Here is a 7057-nt window from a genome sequence, read left to right on the forward strand (position 1 = left end):
GGGAGAATTTCGGTCTTTGTCCAATTACTTGAAACATGGGATTTCACAAAGGGTCTCATGTCCTCACACTCCTGAACAAAATGGATGTGCAGAACGAAAGCATAGGCATATTGTTGAGTTAGGCCGATCTCTATTACATCATGCTTCAGTTTCTTACAATTACTGGACCTATGCCTTCAATACTGCTACCTACACAATAAATAGATTGCCCTCTTCATCCAATAACAAACGCACTCCCTATGAAATTTTATTTCATGAGAAACCTACTTATGATGAATTGCGTGTGTTTGGTTCATTGTGTTATCCTTGGTTGAAACCTTATTCATCTCACAAACTTGCTCCTAAGTCTTCTCGTTGTATTTTTCTTGGCTATAGTAAACTTCATAAATGGTATACTTGTCTTTAAGTTTCTTCTGGTCGTCTTTTTATCTCACGCCATGTCTTGTTTTTTTAGCAGGAATTTCCTTTTAAGAAATTGGATGATAATGGCACTACCTCAGTGGCTGAAGTGAGTCCTACGTCCATTCCATTACCACCCATTCCACCTTTGTCAAATACACAATCTGGTATCCTAAAAGCAGCTCCAAAATGCAACTTACAAACCTCTCCTAGACATCAAAATGACGCTGCTTTCATTACTCCAGCCCTTACCCAAAACGACGCCACAACTGACACAAGTTAGGCCCACATACCAAGCCCATCACCTGAGCACACCGTATCACTAAATACTAACCAAATCGAGCTGATCAATTTTCGTCATGTTCCTTTGCAAGACACATTCCATGACGACTAGACAGCAAACGGGCAAGCTCAAACCGCAAACTCCATGGTCTCCAAATTTAAATAATGTGACTGCTTCTTTCTCAGTACCTAGTTGCTATACTCAAGCTGTCAAAGATCCAAATTGGCGTGATGCCATGATTCAAGAGCTTAATGCTTTAATTCAAGCCGGAACTTGGGAATTCGTCCCTCGGGACAAGGCACAGAATATAGTTGGTTGTAAATGGGTGTTCAGAGTTAAACAGAAATCTGATGGCAGTATTGATAGATATAAGGCTCGCCTGCTAAAGGATATCATCAACATCCCGACATTGATTACTTTGAAACCTTTTCACCGGTTATCAAACCAACTATTATTCGAATAATTTTGTCCTTAACCGTCTCAAATGGTTGGTTAGTGAAACAATTAGATGTTTCTAATGCTTTTCTGCATGGAGATTTGGATGATGAAGTTTACATGGAGCAGCCTCCAGGATTCACTGATACATCTAAACCAGATCATGTTTGTCGTCTACGCCGTTCACTATACGGTCTTCGTCAAGCTCCACGTCAGTGGTATAAACGTCTGTTCTCAGCCTTAATCAATCAAGGGTTTCGAGTCTCTCCTGCCGATTCCTCTCTATTCTGCTATGTCAAGAACAATATCAAGTTGTTCATCCTTGTGTATGTGGACGATATTATCATGACCGATACATGCAGTCATACTTTGAATCATATTATTTTCTCTCTCAAATCTGAGTTCATGTTGAAAGATTTGAGCACATTGGAGTATTTCCTTGGTATGGAGGCAACTTAGACCGCTGATGGACTTTTGTTAACTCAACAAAAGTATATCCTTGACTTGCTTCACAAAGCACAGATGGGAGACTGCAAGGGAATCTCCACACCAGCAACTCCAAAAAGATAAGATGTCTGCTATACAAAGCCGCCCAATGAGTGATCCCACGTTATATCGGAGTATAGTAGGTGGATTGCAATACTTGAGTTTAACCCGACCCGAGGTATGTTATTCAGTTCACAAGGTTTCTCAGTTTCTTCATGCACCTACTGAGGATAATTGGTGTTCGGTTAAGCGTATATTGAGGTATCTCAAGCACACTGTTGGTCATGGTCTTTACATCTCCAAATCGGCAAACACATATTTGAATATATATACTGATGCAGATTGGGCGAGTGACATTGATGATCGCAAGTCTACCACAGGTTATGCTATTTTCATGGGCACAAATCTCATATCTTGGAATTCCAAAAAACAACAAACAGTTGCTCGTTCATCAACAGAGGCTGAATATCGAGCTATTGGTCTTGCTGTCACTGAATTAACTTGGATTCAGTCAATGTTGCGTGACATTACTTTCCATTCGACCAAAACTCCCAACTTGTGGTGTGATAATATTGGCGCAACATATCTTTCTATCAATCCTATTTTCCATGCTCGGACGAAACACTTGGAAGTCGATTTTCATTTCATTCGTGATAAGGTGCAAAAGAATGAAGTCAAAGTACAGTTTATTTACTCTAAAGATCAATTAGCTGACATTCTGACTAAACCATTATCCAAAATGCGGCATCACACAAATTGAGGGGGCGTGATAAGGCTTAGAGTTGTAATAAGGTTTAGAGTCATGATAAGGTTAGAATTGTGACAAGATTTAGAATTATGATAAGGTTTAGAGTTGGTTGAGATAATATTTGTTATTCATACAATCTGTATCCAACTCAACCACTGGTATATACTATATAAATGTATTCTATAAAGAAATACAAATAACACATAGAATTCTCAATACCATAAATCTTCTATAGAAAACAACAGAAATTGATAGAAACCCACACTTGAAGATGGGATAGAAGAGAATTAACCTGTCACATAAATATTGCCTGTAGTTCTGGGTCCTCAGCGAGCATAATTTAAGATTACAAACCCTTAGAAGTTGGAGGAAACCCAAAATTATAAGAGGAAAGGAGATGTGGGAAGCGCTTGGTTCGTTAATTAGATCAAATCCGCCAGTGTTTGCTGCAAAGAAGGCAAAGAAGCACATGAGAAGGTGAAGCAGTAAAAGGGAACATCTATATAAACTACAAAAAAGAAAGGCTTTATGGAAGAAATATTACATAAAAGAGAAACGAGAATAAATAATGCACTTCACCAAATTGGAGAAACATAGTCACAAAAACAGATACAGGTGCCAACTAAGAGAGAAAATCATCCCAAGTCATTAGCTTTCACGTATTTAATTCAAATGGAACTAAATATATGTGATGCGGAACATGGAATTTAGAAATTATACTTCATGTAATATTAGGGAGTTCAGGTTAGTATTATTATAGGAGTTTTATGATTTAGGAATTTTATTATTAAGTTTGTTTAGGAAGTTCAATTAGTTTGGTGTCCTAACTAGAGTTGAATTAGGGTTTCTAAAATCCTAATAAGGATTTCAAACTTGCTTAGGTTCTCTACTTTTATTTATAGACTAGTCAAGACTTTGATTATTGCTTTGAGCCATTTGTTTCTCTTCAAGCTCCAGTATTTGTTTCTTTGGAGAATTAGTTTCTCTTGACCATCTATTCTTTCTGATTCTATATCAATAGACTCTCGCAACTTCAGATGCAAGTGTCACTTACATACAAGGAATTGAACTTCCCTTATGGTTCTGCACCCAGCATCCTTCATACCAGTAATCAGTCATGAGATCTATCTTAGGAAGAAATTTCATTCACCTTGCACCATAGACTGCTTAACTTATAATGCTTGAATTGAGTACAAATTTGAAAAAATATATAAATTGAAAAGAGAAAGAATACCCTAAATTCCATTTTCGAAAGAAGTAAACACTGTCTGTCTCCAACATAAATTACAAGATCATTCATAATATTGATGCTAATTTTAAACAATAGAATTCACACACATTCTGTATCTGACCTAATTCATTTGATAAAAAAAAATTTACTTAGAAAATCCTAGAGAAATGAACAATAGCCATAAATAGAAATTAAATTCAAAGTCATACGGTTCAAGTGAAAAATTAATTTCTGTTTTTAAGTGAATGGATTCATGTAATCCAAATGATAGCCAATGTTTCAATGTTTGCAAAAGCATCATAAGAGGGAAATATAAATATCTTACTGAAAATTCATAGGCGCTAGTAGATTGAAAATTGATTTTGGGATTTGAGGGGAAATATACCCGTGTACAGAAAAAAGGAATATTAAACTTACTATATTTTCTCGAAATTCCTGAAGATTGGTTGCTATGGTTTCCCACTGAAGACAGATAGCCGGTAGACTATTATAGATGCTTTCCCCTTCAATTTTTACCTTGGCACAGTCTTCTTTACGCAACCTATTACCACTGAAGACAACCAATGATTGTACTTTCATCAGACCTATGAGCACAATTGATTTGAGCCAACATGCAAGCAGCAACTTAATAATAAAAATTAAAAAAAGAGCATGCTAAAGAATCACCGATAAGAAGTAGCAATTTAGAGGTGTTCAATGGTTGGTTTGAATCAAGTTTGGATCCAAACCATCTTCATCCATCATAACACATGATTATTTAGTTTTATAACCAAATTCAATCCAATCCATATATTTTATTTGTTGGTTAATCATTGATCAATCATCCAAACCATCTAATAGTCCCATACTCCATCAACTATTAAAATAAATTTATACCAATTAACATTATACTAATTATGAAACACAATGAAAAATCATTCAGTTCTCAACCGCAAATTTGCTAGCACACCTGAAAAATATAAATTAGGAAGTATCATAAAAATTAAATGAAAATAAAATATACATCAGCATAGATTTTGCAAAGCACTTTAATAATCCATAAATCATTTGTTGGATCTATTTCCTTGTAACTAGAAATCTCCTATCCACACAAACCAAAGCAAGAAGAAGAATTTAGGGACTGAATTAAGGCCTGATCAAGAATACAGAAAGTGCATTGAGAAAAGAAAGCCTACACAAGGCTAAACAGGCAAAGAGCAGAAATCTGCAGGCATAGAAACTGAAGACTTTCATTCATAGAATCATCATTAAAACATAAAAACATGGAAACAATAACTGGAACTGAACTTGACATCTTGGGATGGACTTACTAGCTCTATCTTCAATTGCATTTTAAAGGCACAGATGAAATGACAGTAAAATATCATTTTAGTCACAAAAAAGTTGTTTTATATAAAAAATTGAAGTCTGCTATCAACTATAACCATGTGACTTCCAGGATAATTTAGGATGACTAAGATTAAGTGGGAAAAAGAAACTCTAATAAAACATGAAAGCAAAAATATAACTGAACATCCCAGAATTTGGTTCAACCTTGCCTTGTGCATTTTATGCAAATTTACACGAATGAATGCACAAGATGGGTAATTCAACTTATGGAAAGACATTGTCAAGCTCCCATAAAACATCTCATAAACCAAAACCAAGAAATTAATTCAGCTAATAAACTTGAAAGAATTGCTCAATTTCAATACTTAGGAATCACAAGTCGCCTCTAAATTCTGCTGTGTTAGCTTCCAGAAAGCATGGCAAGTAAACTCCAACTCTAAAATTGACATGGCAATGCAGCAATTTAAATAATAAAACAGTTCGCAGAGACATTTAAACAAACAGCAAATATACATTATTGAAACCCATAGCATCAATAAAATACAGCAAAATAACAATAATAAAAAAAAAAGAACCAAAAGAACAATTTTCTAACCTTGGCATAAAATCTAGAAAAATAGTTGAGATACCAAACCGATATAGCTAGATTGACTATGAGATGAGAGAGAAGCAGGATGAAAGCAATGAGATTTCAGTTGCAACCAATGGTGAGATGAGAACATTAGGTAGAAGAGAAAGGAAGGTGAAAGTGGATGAAACAGCTAATATAGTAATATACATGAATTAAGAGTGTAAACAGTAAAGAGATGAAATGATAAAGAGAAGAACGTGCAAGAGGAACTTACAACAATCATTCAACCAAAACTGAGAGATATAGATTGGGAAAAAAAATGAGGCTGCCAAGTAGGAGAGAGAAAAGCCTCCCTTGTACCTTCCTTTTATACATGTATATTGTAGAGATGTTCTGCTTCATTGAGTGGTAAAAGAGGATTGGGATTTCAAACCCGCTAAAAATTTGTGAAACCTCCGATTTGCCTCAACAAAACTTTGGCCAGGTAGTTTTTTCAACTCTCTTTCTTTCATTAAGTTTCTCAATCTCGCCACATCTTCCCATCTTCCAGCTTCAGCATAAACATACGACATAAGGACATAGGAAGTTACACTTTGAGGATCCAACAGAAACATTTGTTTTGCTGCAATCTCAGCTAGTTCAACAGAAACAATGCACTTCTGTCCCCTCCCTAAAAGCTGATATCACCGAACAAGACCGAACCACAGAGGGGAAAGTATGGTTATCGGGTAAGAACCCAGTCTGGTGCATATCTTTGAAAAGGGTTACAGCCTCCTGGCAAGGGCCCACATCAGCATAACCCTTAATCATTGCATTCCAAAGAAAGACATCCCTTTGGGACATTGTATCAAACAGCTTACGAGCGTAGTCCATCGATGAATACACATGGATCACCAGGGAAATAAACTTGGTAGAAAGTAGGACACTGGTGAGACCCAGTTGTGATAATAAGAGCATGGGTAATTTTCAGTTGAGAGAGAGAGGAACAGGAGTTCAAAAGGCAGTTAAAAGGGGGGAAATGGTAGTTGGTACGGAGCTGAGAAGGGATAGTGATGAAGGAGCCGAAGGTGTCGAGCATTTTTTAGAGTGAACGCACAGCATTGGACAACATGAACTTCACATTGTTTTGGGCTTTGGCCGAGGAGTCTGGCTTTGTCGCCTGAGTAGCTCAAAAGACGACGGGCTCCTGAGTATATATATAAAAGGCAAAATCTGAAACAGTAAGCAAGGATAGCAAATATTAAAAATGCATGGATAAATTACACTTGGATTTTTGAAGTTTAATATAATTAATAATTTTATTTTTATATTTTTAAAATAAATACTTAAATTTTTTATAATTAATTCATGTAAATGAGAGATTTTTTTTATACATTAAAAATATAAAAATATATTTATTATCTTTTTTAATTGAATAAATTATTAATTAATTTTTTTAATATAATTAATAAATTGATTCCTTTATTTTTTAAATCAAATAATTAAATATCTCTGTCGGTCCTAATATTTTCATTCATTTCTTGCATGGATTTATCATTTCTTTAAAATTAAAAATATTATGAAGTTAAAAAACTT

At 35.2% G+C, this 7057-nt stretch overlaps 1 long non-coding RNA gene across 1 annotated transcript; it reads right to left on the minus strand.

The window, feature by feature from the left end:
• Nucleotides 1-2495: 2495 nt before the first annotated feature.
• Nucleotides 2496-6710, minus strand: LOC110622370. Its single transcript, XR_002489094.2, has 3 exons — nucleotides 5757-6710; nucleotides 4000-4132; nucleotides 2496-2797 (listed from the first exon to the last, which is right to left on the minus strand). It is a non-coding gene; the product is annotated as an uncharacterized LOC110622370 (long non-coding RNA).
• Between the last annotated feature and the right edge of the window lie 347 nt (nucleotides 6711-7057).

The sequence above is a fragment of the Manihot esculenta genome, chromosome 9 (assembly GCF_001659605.2).
Source record: "Manihot esculenta cultivar AM560-2 chromosome 9, M.esculenta_v8, whole genome shotgun sequence".
Taxonomy (NCBI): Eukaryota; Viridiplantae; Streptophyta; class Magnoliopsida; order Malpighiales; family Euphorbiaceae; genus Manihot; species Manihot esculenta.